General features: G+C 51.3%; 1 protein-coding gene across 3 annotated transcripts in view; it reads left to right on the forward strand.

The window, feature by feature from the left end:
• Window positions 1-5,917: 5,917 nt before the first annotated feature.
• TPST2 (tyrosylprotein sulfotransferase 2) overlaps window positions 5,918-18,092 on the forward strand; it is a 56,132-nt gene continuing 43,957 nt past the window's right edge. For 2 of the 3 annotated variants that reach the window (XM_036823716.1, XM_036823717.1), the window contains exon 1: window positions 5,918-6,006. The gene's annotated coding sequence lies outside the window, so the exon portion shown is untranslated. The remainder of the gene's footprint in view (window positions 6,007-18,092) is intronic. The other variant, XM_036823718.1, reaches the window with a different exon arrangement.

The following is an 18,092-nucleotide window of genomic DNA, read 5'->3' on the forward strand; positions in this document are numbered from 1 at the left end:
ATGGTACCCTTGTGCAGTGCCCAACCTGCACAGCTGTACTTGGCAGCTGTGGAGCACCATGTGCAAAGGCACAGAGGCTGAGAGAGCTTGCGGTGGGTCCAAGCTTATTAAGATGGGAGGAGTAGTTTGGTGGTTGTGTGGGTGGATGTCGGGGGTGGGAAGGGAATGCTAAATGTGGCAGAAGAGGAAGCCGGAAAGAAAAGTGGGGCCTTGTGACACCCTGCTCCGTGGTTTTGCAGAGCTTCAAAGTTGAAGCACCACCTCAGATCTTTCTTACCCTCTGGGACATGCATTTTCCATCTTCCTCCCACCCTAGTTCTCCCAACCTCCACCCTCCAATTTGACCAGCATCTTGTGTTAGAAGACAGGCTGTCTTGTCTTGGACCAGAAGATAGGATTCCTGGGTAGGAATCAGGAGATATGGGTGTCAGCCCTGCTCTACTGCTAGAAGCTACCAAGTGTTGGGCAAATCATTTCCATTCCCGGGGACTTATGCTTCTCATCTGTAAAATGACAGCTCCAATGTCCATCCAGCCTCAAGATTCTGATGCTGGGATTCTATGGTTCCAAAGTTCTGTGATTCTCCAAAATTCTGTAATTTATGTCTAAGTGTCCACTATTCTCTGATTCCAGTGTCAAGCTACATAGATTCCCATCCTTGGTTCCTAAGGCGTGTGAGTGCAGCTCTAAAATTCTACTGTGGTGGAACCACACAAAACCAACTTTCACATTTCTTCAATGCTAAGACTTCATCAATGGCAAGATGCCCTATGATTTTATGATTTGAGAAAGAAAAAGAGAATTACTATCCATTAAAATATAGCACAGCTGCTTTCTGATCACTTAGAATTTTTATTTCATCCTTATTGAAAGAACTATTTTATTTTATTTATTTATTTATTTTTTTTTGCTTTTTATATTTATTTATTTACTTATTTTTGGCTGTGTTGGGTCTTCGTTTCTGTACGAGGGCATTCTCTAGTTGTGGCAAGCGGGGACCACTCTTCATCGCGGTGCACGGGCCTCTCACTGTCGCGGCCTCTCCTGTTGTGGAGCACAGGCTCCAGATGCACAGGCTCAGTAGTTGTGGCTCACGGGCCTAGTTGCTCCGCGGCATGTGGGATCTTCCCAGACCAGGGCTCGAACCTGTGTCCCCTGCATTGGCAGGCAGATTCTCAACCACTGTGCCACCAGGGAAGCCCAAAAGAACTATTTTAAACTTATTTAGACATAACTTTTTCAGTGTATCAATCTTGTGAGTCCTATAAAAGAAAAACACAATAGGGGACTTCCCTGGTGGTCCAGTGGTTAAGGATCTGCCTTCCAAAGCAGGGGACGCAGGTTCGATCCCTGGTCTGGGAACTAAGATCCCACATGCCGCGGGGCCTGCACGCGGGCCTCAGTCAACTACTGAGCCTGTGTGCCACAACTAGAGAGCCCACGTGTCACAACTACAAAGCCCACATGCTCTGGAGCCTGTGCGCCACAACGAAGAGCCCACGCGCCACAACTAAGACCCAATGCAGCCATAAATAAATAAATAAATATTTTTTAAAAAAAGAAAAACACAATAGACATCCATCAATGAAGTGAGTCCTTAAATTTCTTTGCATTCATAGTCTAGACCTTCCAGATTGCTTTCAACTCAAAGCTGTTGATGTCCTTATTTTCTCACAGGTGTTATTTAAAAAATATGCATGTTAGGATTGCTGAAACAATATACACACTTGGCAAAACAAACCAACATAACTTGGAAGTAAATAACAAAGCAATTATTTTATATTTAATTTGTTTTATCCATACATTTATGTAACTTTTGCTACTGAATTTATGAATAAACAAAACACGGTAATAGAAAACAGAGAACAAATAAAAATTACAAGCAAAAATAAGTAACAAAGATAAAAAGAAACTAGTAAAAGAAAAGAACATCTAAAAGGGCCAGGAGTGTGACATGAGAGTTATAAACCTATTGTTCCTTCCGTGGGTCCTAGTTCCAAAACGTCTCTTGAAATGTGAGCATCTCACCACCTGGAACAGAATTTCAGAGCTTAAAGATGTCACATATTTGCCTCAAAACAGAAACTTTCAGTTTCGACTTCATCAGGTGCTTAGCAGAAGTGATGATGGGTACGATGCTGGAGGATAGCAGTAGAGCTGGACTTGACTGAGTGGCCGTGGTGCCCACAGCCTTCTCGGGGTCTTCTCAGCGCTGTTTTGATTCTGCATGAGTTTTGCTGTAAACGCTGGCTTCAGGATGCAATGCCTGGGCAAGCTGGGACATCACCATATTTCCACGCTAGATCTCAGCTCATGAATCTTTGAGTCTCAGGCCTTTGGGAAAATAAAGCACCTTGGTTATGGAACATCATCTCCCACCCACAGTGACCGGAGGCAGCCCACAGCCTTTCGGGCATAGAGACATCGACACAAAGTCAGCGATGTGTGTGCAAGAGCAGGATGGGGACGGGAGGACCACCTGAGGCGTGATCCCTTTTGTGCCAGCGCTAGATGGTGATGGATACACAGCAACTGAGTTTTGGAAAAAGAGCATGGTGCCAGGGTGCCCTGAGGAGGTTCTAGAGAGATGAGCATATTTTTAGGGCCATGTTGCCATGACAGCCAGTCATCGGGATCAAGAACCCAAGATCAGGGTACTTTGTGAAGCCTGGGTACCCAACTAGGAAGGATAACCCCACATCCTTCCAGCAAGAGGAGGGAACCTGCCCCTCTCTCCTAGCTTCCTGCCTGCTGCTGGACCACCTCCTCCCCCCACTGTCCTGAGTTTGCATCTCAGCTCTGACATTTACTAGCTCTTGCCCTTGGTCGAGCCCAGTTACCTGATGGAGGCTCTGTTTCCCCATCTGTAAAATGGGAGTAATGGTAATAAAATCTTAGAGGTTGTTGGAAGGAGAAAATGATTAGCTTGAATGTAATTCTTATAAGGTGCTTAGAGCATAGCAAGCATCTGAATCATCATCGGCATCATCTCCTTGAATGTCAGAGATGGAAAGGGGTTTACAATCCACGTGATTGATTGATTGATTGATTTAGCCACACCGTGCAGCATGCAGGATCTTAGTTCCCTGACCAGGGATCGAACCTGTGTCCCCTGCATTGAGAGCTCGGAGTCTTAACCGCTGGATCACCAGGAAGTCCCAGAATCCACGTGCTTTATGCTACATTTATTCTTCCTGCTTTCGATGAATATTGACTGAGGGACTCCCATATGCCAGGCTTTGTCTAGAAGCTGGGGAGACAGGTTCTGGAAGAGAGACGAGGCCCCTGCCCCAGTTGTTCACAGGCTGGAGGAGCAAACAGTAATGAGCTCGTTCATCTGCCTACAGAGTCACATCAATTTCCCCGGCTGCCTGGTCCAGTGCCCGTCTCATCAGGACATTCGCCAGGGGTGGGGAGGTGGGGTTAGGCTTCCTCAAGGAGGGGACAGCCAGCTTGAGACCTGAAGGGTTTCGCTGAGTTGGGGTGCTGAGAGGAGAGGTCCAACCTAGAAACCAGGTGATCATTCTGGTCCCCTTCTTTAGCGCCACCGCTGAGATCTGCCAGTTTTGTCTTCCAGATATCTCTGGAACCTGAACACACCGCTATGTCCCCAGCCCCACCTGGGTTGACCAGCTTCCCCTGGAGAATAATAGCCTCCAAACCAGTCTCCCTGCCTGTCCTCTTCTGCACAATAGCCAGAGGATCTCTGCAGAAAGCAAAGCTGGCACGTCTTTCCCCCACTGAACGCCTTCCATAGCTCTCCACCTCTGCAAGATAAAGTCCTGACTCCTTCTAGCCCACAAAGCCCTGCAGCATCCAGCCCCTGCAGACCCCCGCAACCTCCTCTCACCCGCCCCCCATCCTGTCCACTCTGCACTTCATGCAGGGCCCCTTAACAAAGGTCCTTCCTGCCAGACCTTTGCACCTGCGGGTCCCTGTGATTAGCACAATCTCCTATGAACCCTCAGCCGTGCTTCAGGCTTCAGTGTAAACACCCCCGGCCCTCCCTCCTTGGACCAGGTTGATCACCCTGTTCCCAACTCCACGATGCTTGTTGGAGGGTCCAGATTACCCCAACTGGATGCAGGACCCTAGTCCTCCTGTTACCTGCTGACTCCCAACGCCCAGCACAGGGCGCTCAGGAAATGCATGTTTCTAGAATGTTCTTAAACACATGCCCCATTCAGACCTCTTCCTTTGATCTCCATTTCTCCACCCAGAAAGGGACATTATAAAACACCCAGCAGGGCTACCCCGTAGTGAGTCATACAAAGCCTGTGATATGTGCACAATAAACACTATATAACGTTATTCCATTGTTTCCAGGCCAGTAATAGCTGGCTCCATGGAAGCAGGAGATTTCACTTTGTCAGTTCCAGCACTTTGTACATGGCAGGTACTATTTATTAGACATATAAATGAATGAATTAATGAGCTACGAATAAACACATGGTTGGCCATGGACAAAATACTTAATATCTGTATGTCATCTTTTCCTTATCTGTAAGATGGGGATGATAATAGACCTCTCACAAGGTTATTAAAGGTTTAAGTGTGTAAATGTAGATAGAGTGCTTAGAGCAATGCCTAAATAGTATGTAATTATATAGATATACTATAAAGGTAAGTATATAGATATAATATATATATGCATTTGCTGTTATGGTGGTAACTACTATAGAAATTTATTTTATTTTTTGTTTTAATTTTTTAAAATTAATTTATTTTTGGCTGTGTTGGGTCTTCGTTGCTGCATGCGGCATTTCTCTAGTTGCGGTGAGCAGAGGCTACTCTTTGTTGTGGTGCGCGGGCTTCTCATTGCGGTGGCTTCTCTTGTTGTGGAGCACGGTGGCTTCTCTTGTTGTAGAGCACGGGCTCTAGGCACGTGGCCTCAGTAGTTGTGGCTCGCGGGCTCTAGAGCACAGCCTCAGTAGTTGTGGCACACGGGCTTAGTTGCTCCGCATGTCGGATCTTCCCGGACCAGGGCTCGAACCCATGTCCCCTGCATTGGCAGGCGGATTCTTAACCACTGCACCACCAGGGAAATCCTAGAAATTTATTTTAAATAGGTAATATATACAAATGGTAAAAAAAAAAAAAAAAATTCAAACAGAACAAAGAACAAAGGTTCACAGTGGAAAGTAAGCCTGCATCCTTTCCTCCCCTTCCTTCAGGTATTCAATGCATATGCATATGATGCGTAGATAGATCTATTATCTTCCCAGGTTTACAGATGGAGAAACAGAGGCACAGAGAGGTTAGACTGAGTTGAGCTCTACCAGCCTGGAGTTTTATTTTATTCGTATCTAACAGGGTTTCTCAACCCTGCACTACTGACATTTTAGGCTGGACGGCTCTCGGTTGGCAGGGTGGAGGGCTGTCCTGAGCACTGTAGGATGTTTAGCAGCATCCTAGGCCTCTATCCACTAGATTCCAGTAGAAACGTATCCCCTCCAACCCCCCAGTTGTGACAACCCAAAATGTCTTCAGACATTGCCAAATGTCTTCCTGGGAGGGTGGTGGCCCGCAGGGCGAAATCACACCCTCCTTGAGAACCACTGATGTATATGAATTGTATGATAGCCCTTCCCAGTTTTCTCTTTGCTTTCTACAGACAGCAGCATTAAAACTCTCTGCTCAGGGTCTAGCTTTCTTCTTTTACACCACTTCTTGGCGATCATCCCACTCCCCTGCTTGTAGACAGAGGGAACTTCTCTTAAGCAGAGCAGTAGCAGGGGGTAGGGGAAGCGGTGAGCTGCCCGCCCTGTGGGTAAGCCGGCCGGCAGACCAGAGTTTCCGGGGCGGGCAGTCAGCTACCAGGGACGCCCCGCCCCACAGCGCGGTCTGGAGGCGGGACGGGGGGGCGGGGAGAGGCCGTGGGCGGGGCCACGTCCCGGACCGCCCCCGCGCGACGTCACGGCGCCATGGCCCCGCCTCCCCCGGCCGGGGCGGCTGGCGAGCACTGAGTCGCTGGGCACGCGGGGCTGCCGCGGCGCGCCTCTCATGGTAGGTGGCTCCGGGGCGGCGAGGGGGGGTCCTGGACTGCAGCTGTCGGCAGGGGGCCGCCTGCGGGTCGGCCTCGGGCGGCGGGGAACCCTCGGCCCTCGCGGCTTCTTCCCGGGCCCGGCGCAGCTGCTCGGGTTCCGCGGCTGGGTGCTGGGAGGGAGGCGGCGCGGGCGGGCGGGAGGTTCGCGGATTCGCACCCGCCCGGCGCTGCGAGCGTTTTCCCCCGGGTGCGGCGGAGACCCGGCCCCCGTGACCGCGATTCTCGCTTCGGACCCTGCGCGGGGGAGACGCTCAGCGTGTGTGTGTCTGTCTGTGTGTGTTTGTGTGTGTGTTTTGGGGGGGAGGCGGCGTGTCTCCGCTGTCTGAGCCCCCGACCCCTCCCCGGCGCGCCCCACACGCGGGCGCCTGGACGCGCGGGGGGCGCGTTGAAGTTAACTTGCAGCCGCCGTGGAGTTACGAGGCGTATCTAAAGTGAAGGGGTTGGGGGGCGGAAATCGCTGCCTGGGGAGGGGGGCGCCGAGAGCATGGGATAGGGGCAGCCCTGGTGAACTTGGGGGTCACCCGCAAGGAGAGGGGGCCGAATTTGACCAGAGGATCCCACCGCCCAGTAACCTCCCCTTCTCAGTGTGAGCTGAACGGGAGGGGCCTCGTAAAGCTGGGACGTGAGTGGCAGCAAGGGAAAGGGGGCATGGTCACCAAGGTTGGGCATGCCTGACCTGGCAAAACCTGTTATTATTATGTGGGACAGAGGTCGAGGTCTTGCTTTTCCACACAAAGGCTGGTCCCCTCGGGAGGAAGGGTGGGAACCATCCGATTGAGTGCAGTAGTTAGAAGGGCTGATCACCTTGTCTGCTTCCCCTTTTACAGATGGGGAAACTGAGGCTCAGAGAGGTCTTGTGCCCACGGCCCTAGGTCCAACAGCTAGGATGTGGCAGAGCTGAAACTCACCCTTATGTGGCAGAGCTGAAACTCACCCTTAGGCCCCCTGACTTCATGCGTCTTATAGAGGTGTTGGGGAGGGAGGGCTGATAAACTCCTACTCATCCTTCAGAAGCCTCCTTGGGCAGCACCTCCTCCTGGAAGCCTTCCCTGGCACTCCCCAGGCATTGTTGGGTGCTTCGTGTTTTGAATCCCACAGAGGTATCTGGCCCTTTCCCTCACTTATTAACCTCTTTGCAGGTCTGTCCCCCATTCTGGGCTGTGGGCATATCTCCCCATATCCCATCTCAAATCCCTTCATTCAGCTGCGTGTCTAGATGGTTAGGCCAAGCTTCTGTGTTTGGACAAATTTTGGTGTGACTCACTCTGGTTTAGTAGTGATGTGGCCTGGGCGAGTCATTCCCCCTCACTCAGCCTCAGTTTCCATGACTGTGAAATCGGGTTTATTGTGTCATTTATAAATGAACCGTTTTAACCCATTGAATCCCAATTGTATAATATTGATACTATTATTTACTTAATGTATATATCACCTTCTTTTTTAAAATCATGTAATTTTTTTATAGTAACCTTATTGAGATGTAACTCATATGCCATACAATTCACCCTTTTAAAATATTCAATTTAGTGGTTTTTAGGATTTTCAGAGTTGTGCAACCGTCACCACTGTCTAATTCTAGAACATTGTCATCACCCAAAAGGAAACCCTGGGCCCATCAGTGGTCACTCCAAATTCCCCCACACCCCTACCCCAGCCCCTGGCAACCACTAATCTACTTTCCACCTCTGTGGATTTGCCTGTTCTGGACATTTCCTGTAAATGGAATCATGCACTATGGCCTTTTGTGATTGGTGCTTTTCACTTAGAATGTTTCCAAGGTTTGTCCATATGCTAGTATGCAGTACTTCATTACTGTTTTATTTCAGCATTTCATTCTTTTTAATGGCTGAATAATATTCCATTGTATGGTTATAACACACTTTATTTATCCATTTATCAGTTGGGCATTTGGGTTGTTGCCACTTATGGGGCTGTTACGAGTAGTGCTGCTGTGAGCATTCATGTACAAGACTTTGTGTGGCGTATGTTTTCAGTTCTCTGGGGTACAGCCCTAGGAGTGGAATTGTGGGGTCATATGGTAATTCTGTGTTCCACCTTTTGAGGAACCGCTAAAACATTTTCCAAAGCAGCTTCACCATTTTGCAATCCCACCAGCAGCAGTTGAGGGTTGGGATATAATCTTAAACAAATTTAGTCTTCAGCAGTCCTAATCTTTGAAATCACTGGCTTTGATGTGCTAGTTAGAAATTAACACACATGAAATTAACGTACTACATGAAATTAAGCTCCTCCTTAGCAGAGTAACTGGGAATGCCTCTGGGACCATCAGTTAGGGAAACAGATCAAGCCTGTGGGCCTCTTAGCCGAGGTACGTGTGCACTGTGTCCCTTCTGTTCCTGAGCGGGACCAGGGGAGGCCATGAGGAACCCAGGGGCTCGCAGTGCCCAACCCAGGACCCAGCACAGGATCTGGTGGTGCCTTTAGGGACCTCTGCATGGGATGAAGGTAAAGCGAGGGGGACAGCTCAGACCTTCCCACACCAGGCCAGCGGGGGTCCCTTGACAGCTGAGGCTCCATGTGGAGGCCAGGGAGACCCTTGGCGGGTTTCCTAGACTGCAGCCCTAAGAGAAGGCCTGTCCCTTGGCTCGGAAGTGGGGTCTGGTCCTGCCTGTGTTCCACCCGCTACCACTATGCTCATTCTGAAGGTGACCTCCCCTGGTGGCCACGTGGTTCCCTTAGATATACCCTAAGTGAGCCACTGCTTATTTCCAGAGATGCCACCCCTAGGCCTGAGGCCAGCAGTCCTGAGCGACAGATGCCCCACCCGTGACACGCTGGACACACAGACACCCCCGTCCCTCCTCTCGGGTGTTGTCCCCCCACCTGGGACGCCCACCTCTTCCCACATGCTCTTTGCCTTCCATGAGGCCAGGCTGCAGGGAAGATCCTAGGTCAGAGGGTGGCAGCATCACAGGATAACAAAGGGGCTTGAAGGTCATCTGTTCTTCCCGAGGTTCAACCTGTAACCTGCTGGTTCGGGAACTTCAACCAGCCTTGGGCTCTGTGTTCCCGGGTCCCAGCCGCCGGCCTCCTCCTACCTGGGCAGCTGCTCTTTGGGAGGGCCGTGGAGACGAGGCCGTCTGGTGGCCGTGTCCAGCCCCTCCTGCTTTTATTCACTTGTGCGTACTTTCCCTCTCTTGGCCTTTTAAAGTCCTGATTTCCTGTGCACGAAGAAGGCAGCCTGGGGAAACGGAAACAGGGTTGAGGAGGCTAGTCAAGGGGCTGCCCCTTGCTGGGCCTCAGTGTACCCTGCTGGGGAATGGGCATGGACTGAATGCAGTACCACCTTGGGAATCATAAAGTGTTCAGATGCTTTATCGACGTGACTTCGTGGATCAACTTGTAGCAGGAGTGGCAGGTCAGAAGTGGCTGGTATTGATGACTTGAAAGCCCGGGTGTGGCCTGCGTGGCTTTGATTTGCCATGTGGCGGCGTGGAAGCTTGTCTGGGTAGCTGGCTCCTGGCCTCCCCACTTACCGCCCGTTCCTACTGCCTGCAAAGCCCCTTGCTCTCTGCAGACATATCCACCCTGAATGGGGCTGCTCCAGGGAAGGTTCTGGGATGCCTGCCCCTTCCCATGCCCCTGCTTGGGTCTCCTCCATCCTGGGCTGCTGCGGCCTGAGGAGGATTTGTGGGAATGATTCATTCAGAGCAGCCCGAGAGCTGGGGCAGGCCCCAGAAATTGCAGGGAAGGACCGAAGAGGGCAGCGCCCACGTGCCCTGGGGAGCATCTGGGACTGCCGCCCGGAGAAGCTGCTTGTTATCCTGCGTGCTCAGAAGGTGGGCAGCAAGGGCAGGGCAGCTGCCGTGGCTGCCAAGTGAATTTTGCATCAACCAGACTTTTGACCCACGTGGCTGTAGCCAGAAGGTGGGCAGGTTGCCAGAAAGCGGGCTGGGTGATAGCATCCTCCAGGGCCCAGCCCTGTGTTAGAATCCGGCCAGTCCCCTTAGGGGTGATGGGTCTGGGTTCCCTAGCTGCCTTCCTATGCCTCAGTTTTCTCATCTGCAGAATAGAAGCACAAATGGGACCTACCTCCTGCAGTTGTTGATGGGAGGGATCGGGGATAAAGTATTGGGGTTGGCCAAAATATTCGTTCGGGTTTTTCCATAACTTTTTTTTTTCTTAATTTTATTTTATTTATTTTTATTTTTGGCTGCGTTGGGTCTTCGTTGCTGCGCACAGGCTTTCTCTAGTTGTGGCGAGCAGGGGCTACTCTTCGTTGCGTTGCACAGGCTTCTCATTGCTGTGGCTTCTCTTGTTGCAGAGCTTGGGCTGTATGTGCACAGGCTTCAGTAGCTGTGGCACTCAGGCTCCGTAGTTGTGGCTCACGGACCCTATAGCACAGGCTCAGTAGTTGTGGTGCACAGGCTTAGTTGCTCCGTGGCATGTGGGATCTTCCCAGACCAGGGCTTGAACCCATGTCCCCTGCATTGGTAGGCGGATTCTTAACCACTGCGCTACCAGGGAAGTCCCTTTCCGTAACATCTTATGGAAAAACCCAAATGAACTTTTTCGCCAACCTAATACCTACCCTTCTACCAGGCAAAATGCAAGGCCCCAAGGTCAGACAGGATCTTCGGAGACACTTGAACGTGTCCCTTTGTGAGCCTTGGCTTCCCCATCTGTCCAGAGGCAATAATTATAAATAAAATGTCAACAGGGCTTATTGGGTGCCAGGCAATGTTCTAGGTACTTTATGTACTTGAACTCATTTAATTCTCCCAGCGGCCCTCTGAGATGTACACACTGAGGCACAGAGAGGTGAAGTAATTTGCATAAGGTCACCCAGCTAGGAAGTGGGAGAGACAGGGTTTGAATCCAGAGTCTACACTCTTAATTTTCATCTTACCCCCTTCTTGATACCCTGTCTTAATGCCTAGCACACAGAAAACGCTCAGAAAATGTCAGTTGCTATTATTACATTATTATAGAATTATTCTTACATATTATATGATTGTAAAATTATGTTATTAATAATTGTTCATCCCTTTTCCTGCCTCTTTGTCCACATTCTTTCCTGGACGGACAGAACAAGCAGGGCTCTTGGCTTGTGAAGACTAGATTCCTACCCCCCTCCCCAATGTCCCCCCACTCTCCTCACTCTCATGAGCAGTTGGGGGCTGGACAAGAGCTTGGAGGCAACTGAGTCCCAGCTCTGCCTCCACATTGCTGTGTGACATTGGGCAAGGTGCTTCCCCTCCCTGAGACTCAGTTTCCCCACCTGTGAAATGGGCAGGTAGTGCTGTAACAAGCTGCCAGTCAGTGGCTTCACCCTGCAGGTTGGTTTTTGTGTAGCTCCCACAGTGCTGTATTTTATTTTATTTTAATTAATTTTTATTGGAGTGTAGTTGCTTTACAATGTTGTGTTAGCTTCTGCTGCACAGCAAAATGAATCAGCCATACATATACATATATCCCCTCCATTTAGGACACTACCAGTGCATTAAATAGAGTTCCCTGTGCTATACAGTATGTTCCCATCAGTTGTCTATTTTATACATAGTATCAATAGTGTATATGTGTCAATCCCAATCTAGTGCTGTATTTTAAAACGAGAAAACATTCAAATATTTTTAGAGAATAATTCCAGTGTCTCACTTCTTATGGAAACTCAAGAGCTTGAGCCAAACTAGAGTGGCCTGAAGCTGCCCCATCGATGGCCTGGGCTGTCCTGGTCGCTCCCCATGGTCCCCTGGCCCCGAGAGCCCCCTGGCCCAGTGCACGCCTTCAGGGCTCTGAGGACACCAGGGACCTGCCTGGGTGTCACTTGAACAAGCAGATCCGTTGCTTTAAAAAATAATATAGGGCTTCCCTGGTGGTGCAGTGGTTAAGAATCCGCCTGCCAATGCAGGGGACACGGGTTCGAGCCCTGGTCCGGGAAGATCCCACATGCCGCAGAGCAACTAAGCCCGTGTGCCACAACTACTGAGCCTGCGCTCTAGAGCCTGAGAGCCACAACTAGTGAAGCCCACTCACTACAGCTACTGAAGCCCGAGCGCCCTAGAGCCCGTGCTCCACAACAAGAGAAGCCACCGCAATGAGAAGCGCACACACCGCAGTGAAGGGTAGCCGCCACTTGCCGCAACTAGTGAAAGCCCACACGCAGCAACAAAGACCCAACACAGCCAAAAAAATATCAATTAATTAATTATTTAAAAAAAGAAAGTTTAAAAAAAATTGATATTTTTTTAAACCACTGGTTTCGATGTTCTCCAAGAGTCTTTCCAGCTCTGCTTTTCTAGGTCATTGGAGGCTGTCTGAGGCCTCTGATACCTCTTCTGCCACTGTAAACCCTCAAGGCTTTTAACACACCCTTGTCCCCATCCCACACTCCCCGGGTGAGGAGCCCCTGTCTCTGGGCCCCAGGGTCCCGCCTTACCTGGTCCAGGTCCCTGGTTAACCCACAGAGTTATTCGGGGCCAGCCGAGGCCCCTCCGCCGTGAGCGCTGGCGGGTGTGTGTCTGTGTACCAGCACATCCACACCGCCTGCACAGCTGCTGGGACACCATCCCACTCCCTCTGCCTGTCCTCACGGGGTACCAGGGAGACATTTTTGTTACTGACAACTCCATTTCCTGGAAACTGAGACTCGAGTCACTTTCCCGACGTCACACAGGCCTGAAGTGACAGCACCAGGATTCGAACCCAGATCTGCCCAACTCCAGTGGCTGCCCGAGGGAGTCATCCATCCATCCCATCACTGCACGGAGAGCCACGGAGTGATGTCTGCAGTCATTGGCGTGTCCCCTGCACCTGGCCCTGGGCCTGGGTCATACTGGGCACTCAGTAACTTGCTGAATAGGGACATGCTACAGGTTCTCAGCTAGAGGCTGGGTGCAGGATTCAGGAAGCCACCAGGTCCCACTTTTTCCAGAGTGCACCTTCTGGTGGAGGCACCAAACAAGAAAAAGGGTAAATCACATCTCTGACCCGAGGTGCCGAGCTGGGAAATTGGGGACCACACCTCTCAAACACTTTCACGAATCCCCTAGAGCTCTTGCCAAAGTGTAGATTCTGATTGAGTGGGGTGGGGACAGGGCCTGTGACTGCCTTTCTAGCCAGCTCCTAGCGGACTCCAGTGCTGCTTGCCTAAAGACCACACTTGGAGCAGTGACAGCCTATGTCAGAGGTCAGGAAACTACAGCCCCTGGGCCAAATCCGGCCCATTTGCTTGTTTTTGTAAGTAAAGTTTTATTGGAACACAGCCAACGCTTTTACTTACATTTTGTCTGGCTGCTTCCGTGCTACAACGGCAGAGTAGAGTAGTTCCAACAGAGACCCTGTGGTCCACAGGACTGAAAATACAACAATTATTGGGCCCTTTACAGAAAGTCTGGCCGTCTCAATCTACTCATCTCTTGGGTTCCTTCAAGTAATAATATTTTGTGATTTGGTGGGTGTAAGGTGGTAATAAAAAGAATGATTGCAGTTAACATTTGAGGGCCTCCTGGGTACTTAGCTCTTTACGGGTAGTTAGTTCACTGCTGTATCCATTTTATAGGTGAGAAAACTGAGGCTCATAGGGATTGGGTCGCTGGCGCAGAGACTGGGGGGCCAGGAGCTGGGTGAGGCCGGTTGGAACCAGGTCAGCTCATTCTTTTTACATGAGAGCTTCTGCCTGGACATTTTTCACGGAGCACAGAGAAGCTTTTGTTTTGATTTCAACCCGTCCAAGGGTGCTCAGGTACCTTCATTTCTTTATTTGTCTGTTCCTCCGTTGAGTCAACAAATATCCTCGCAGCCCATGCTGGGAGTTGGGGGCCTTGCTGAGTCCTGAGAAGATGTGGGGGATGCCCAGCCCTTTGCCTTCCGGTGGAGGAGGCCATGCAGGCTGCTAAGCGCTTTGAGGGACATTGACACAGGGATGGGAGGCAGTCAGGGAAGGCTTCCTGGAGGAGGGGGTATAAATTATACCAATAGGAGTTAGCTGGGTAGAAGAAGGCAGGAAAGGTTTTCTAGGGGAAGGGAACCACATCCACAAAACTGGGGGCTTTGTAGGTTAGAGTTCATGGCACTGAGATTTTAGTATGTTTGCGTGTGTTTGTTGGGGGTGGGAGGGTGTTAAAATTGGCCAGGTTAGAGAACCTGGATTTTACCCTGGAGAATGAAAGCGTTTTCCTCTCCAAGTCCCCTTCTACCCTCTGATGACTTCCCGGACAGAGTCTTCACTAGGTGCTACCTCAGTGTTTCTCTCCAGAGTCCTGTGGATTAACAAAGAGCAGACCCCCACTGGGCCCCCCTGGGGTCCTTGGGCAGGCAGCAGTCTCCAGCTAGGAGGCAGAAGGATCGCTTCCTTTGAGTGTGTTTTTGCAGTTACTTTTTAATTAGGGTGTGTTTTTAATTTAAGCTGGGGGGGTTAGAGTTTCCTTTGAAAATGTTTTAACGATATTGAATCCATTTAACAAAAGTATTAAGTAGGTGAGAGTAAAGGGGGTTCTGGCTGTGGCCAGCGTCATGAAGGCGGTCTTCAGCAGGTGGGAATTTGGGGAGCCCCGCGGCAGGAGGGGGCCAGACCAGCAGCAGCCTTCCTCCTAATATTCTGCTCTTTCTCTGAAGCCCCAGGGGCCCTGACCTGGGGTGGGGGTGGGGAAGGACTCCGTTAGCCATGGTGGTGCAGGCGTGGGTCCTGGTTCTCGCTGGGCAGCTGAGGTTCCTGTTCCAGGCTACTTCCTCTCCCCGTCTTGCTCCTCCTCCCCCACGCCCTGTGTCTGTCTTGGTCTCTAGTTTTGTTGCTCCCTGTCTGTCTCTCTTTCCCATCCCTGTCTCCCTCTTGTGTATGTCTCTCCCCTGACTCTGTCTCCCCTGTCTCTGTCTCTCCTTGTTTCTCTCTCCCCACGTCTCTCTCCCACCTCTGTCTCTCCACATCCCTGGTTCCCCCATCTCTATCCCTGTCTGTCTGTCTGTCGTCTCCCTCCCCCACCTGCACTACTTCCCCTTCTCCTCCCTCCACGCACACACCCTAACACCTCTCTTCCTTGCTTTCCCTTTCTTCATCTCCATCCCACTTCCTTTGGCCGTGAGTGATATCCTGCCTCAGAATCACCAGAGCCCTTGCAGAGCCCGGGGACCCGGCCAAGCATCCCCAGTGGAGGTGTGGGAGACTTGGTGTGGGCCACTTCCCCGGTGAAGAGAGGGAGATTAGGAGGTCTGCGGAGGCCATGCCGTAGTCCAGGGTTTGGAATCCAGCCCTGGCCCCGGGCCCCTCGCCCGGCCCAGCTGGCCCCAGGGCCGTGGGGCCCAGGGGTGCGGAGAGGAAGCCTGGGTTGACAGCAAGAGGGCTGAACGCCGCTTTGGGTTTGATCGAGGATCCTGGCTCCCAGGAGTAGGTGCGAGGCCCATGGGATGTCGCCGTCGCCCTTCCTTGGGCCACCGAGAGGCTGTGAGCTCCACGGGCAGGCACCACGCAGTGTGTCCTTGGCTCCCCCTTGAGCACACAGTAGGCCAGCAGTGCATATTTAAGGGCTGAGAGTTTAGGGGAGCATAGCCAAGGAGCATAGAGTCCAGCCCCTTCCTTTCGCCAGTGCGGAAACTGATGTCTAGAGAGTGGAGGTGATTTGCTGAGGATCGTGCAAACAGGTTTGGAGCACAGAGCAGAGTCTGGGTCCCCGACCCCCAGCAAGACAGGGAGAGCAGGTGGGTGCTCTAGTGGCCCTCCGTAGGTGTCCTGTGAAAACCACCTCTTAGGAGGCGGGAGACTCGGGTTTGAGGCCACCTTGCCCTCCTGCTGGGGGACCCTGGGTAAGCTTTTCCTCCCTGGACGTCCTGTCGGTCTCTACATACCCTCCAGGTGATGATGCACAGTCCTGAGGATTGCAGACGGGGTCAGGTCTCTGGGGTCGGAGGCCGCTGACCTCACAGCGGGTGGACAGCGTGCTTGTTCTCAGCAGGGGCTGTGGCTGCCCTGGCCTTGGGAACCTCAGTCCTCTGGTTATATGTTGCCTGGTCTGGGTCACACGGAGGATGCTGTTGTAATCACAGGCCTATTGTGGGTTCGCTGGGGATACCCAGAAGGAGAAGACATAACTCCCTATTGCCTGCAGAGGACGGAGGGGTACTCCTCCTCCCCCGACTCCAGGCCCCGAGATCAGCCCCCGCCTGCCTCTCGCCTCCCCACCCCTTGTGAGAGGGTTCCTGGTAGTGCAGTGCCTTTGAACAAGCAGCAGCTCCCCCTGGAGGGCTTGTTCTACACAGCTTGCTGCACCCCATACCCAGAATCCCCCATCCAGCAGGTCTGCAAGGGGCCCGAGAATTTGCATTTCTTACCGGTTCTCAGGTGCTACAGGATGCAGCTGTCTGGGAACCCAGTTTGAGAACCACCATAGTAGTGCATGCTCTAAAACCAGGCAGTGTAGGCTTAAGACCCTGCTCCACTATCTCCCTGCCTTGAGCTCTCAGGCGAGGACTTTACCTCTCTGTGCCTCGGCTTCCTCGTCTGTAAAATGGGATAATAACAGCACTGGTCTCATAGATTAGCTGTGAGAATTAAATGAGCTAATACATGTATACTGCCTAGAACAGTGCCTGGGCACGGAGTAAGCGCTATATCTGTGTTTGCTGTTATTACCATTACTGTTGTTGTTATTTTTATTACCATTATAATTTCCCTTCTCCCCCACCCCCACCCCCAGACTGTTCTGCTTACAAGGAATCCTTTGCTGGTCTCCTAATTTCCAGCGCACATTCACACCTCCAGGACTCTCTGATCAAGCTCTGCCCTCCCCCTGGGGTGCTTCCCCTCCCCTCTGCCCATCCTTTTAGACTCAGCACAGATTCCTGCTTGGGCCTCACCACGCCCCCGCCCTACCTCAGCCAGAATCCACAGCCTTCTGACTTCCCTGATCACATGACTTACTTCCCTAATCCAGCTCTCACTTCATTCAGCCCATCATCCAGTTACTTGGGCATCAGTCTCCCGTGGTGACCCACAAGTTCCTTCAGATCCAACTTCTCCAGGCTTTGATGGCACAAGGAAGGTCCCCTTGGAAACGTTACCCCCAAAGTACAGCCTTGATGTGTTTCAAGAAGGCCGGCCCCATCGGCAGCCTCCCGGGTTGCGAGGTGGAGCCCTGTTTGGGATGTGGGATTTTCCTAATTCGTAAGAGCATGAGCTTGGCGTCTGAAAGCCCCAGTCCAAATCTGAGTTTTACCATTTAGTGCTGTGCCGCCTTGGGTAATTTTCTTAGTTATTTGTACCCTTCACATCTTCAGTTTAAAGTGACACTATCTACCATCATTGATGTCAGTAGGTTTTTGTGAGGATTCAATGGGGTCTCATTTATGCAGCGAATATTGAGCACCTTCTGTATGCCAGACTCCGTGCTAGGCACTGGGGATCCAGCAGTGAGCGAGACACACCATCCCTGTCCTTGGGGCGCTGACGTTTTAGGGGGAAAGACGGACGCACAGGGAGACGTATTAGGGTTCGCCAGAGAAACAGAACCAATGGGACATATAGAGAGAGACAGATGTATTTTAAGAGATTTATTGCAGGAATTAGCTCACCCAGTTATGGGGGCTGAGAAACCCCATGATCTGCCATCTGTAGGCTGGAGACCGAGGAACGCTGCTGGTGCAATTCAGTCTGAGTCTGAAGGCCTGAGAACCAGGAGCATCTGTGTGTGAGGGCAGGAGATGGATGTCAAGCATGCGTCTCCAGCAGAAAAAGAGCAAATTCCTTCCTCCATGTTTTTGTTCTCAATGGATTGGACGATTCCCACCCACATTGCTGAGGGCGATCTTTACTCTGTCTAACAATTCAGACATTAATCCTTTCCAGAAACACCCTCACAGACACACCCAGAATGTTTGACCAGCTATGTGGGCATCCCTTAGGTTGCCCATACAGTTAACAGGTTGACACATACAATTAACCATCACAGGAGAAGTACAGGAATCACAGTGGCATTGTTCCAGGAGGATGTGCTGGGAAGGAGGTGGTCCGTGTGAAGAACTCTGGGCACAGTCTGGCAAATAAGAGGCCCTCAGCAATTGGTAATTGTGATTATTATTACTATTGTTATTACCG

This window comes from Balaenoptera musculus, chromosome 14, assembly GCF_009873245.2.
Source record: "Balaenoptera musculus isolate JJ_BM4_2016_0621 chromosome 14, mBalMus1.pri.v3, whole genome shotgun sequence".
NCBI lineage: Eukaryota > Metazoa > Chordata > Mammalia > Artiodactyla > Balaenopteridae > Balaenoptera > Balaenoptera musculus.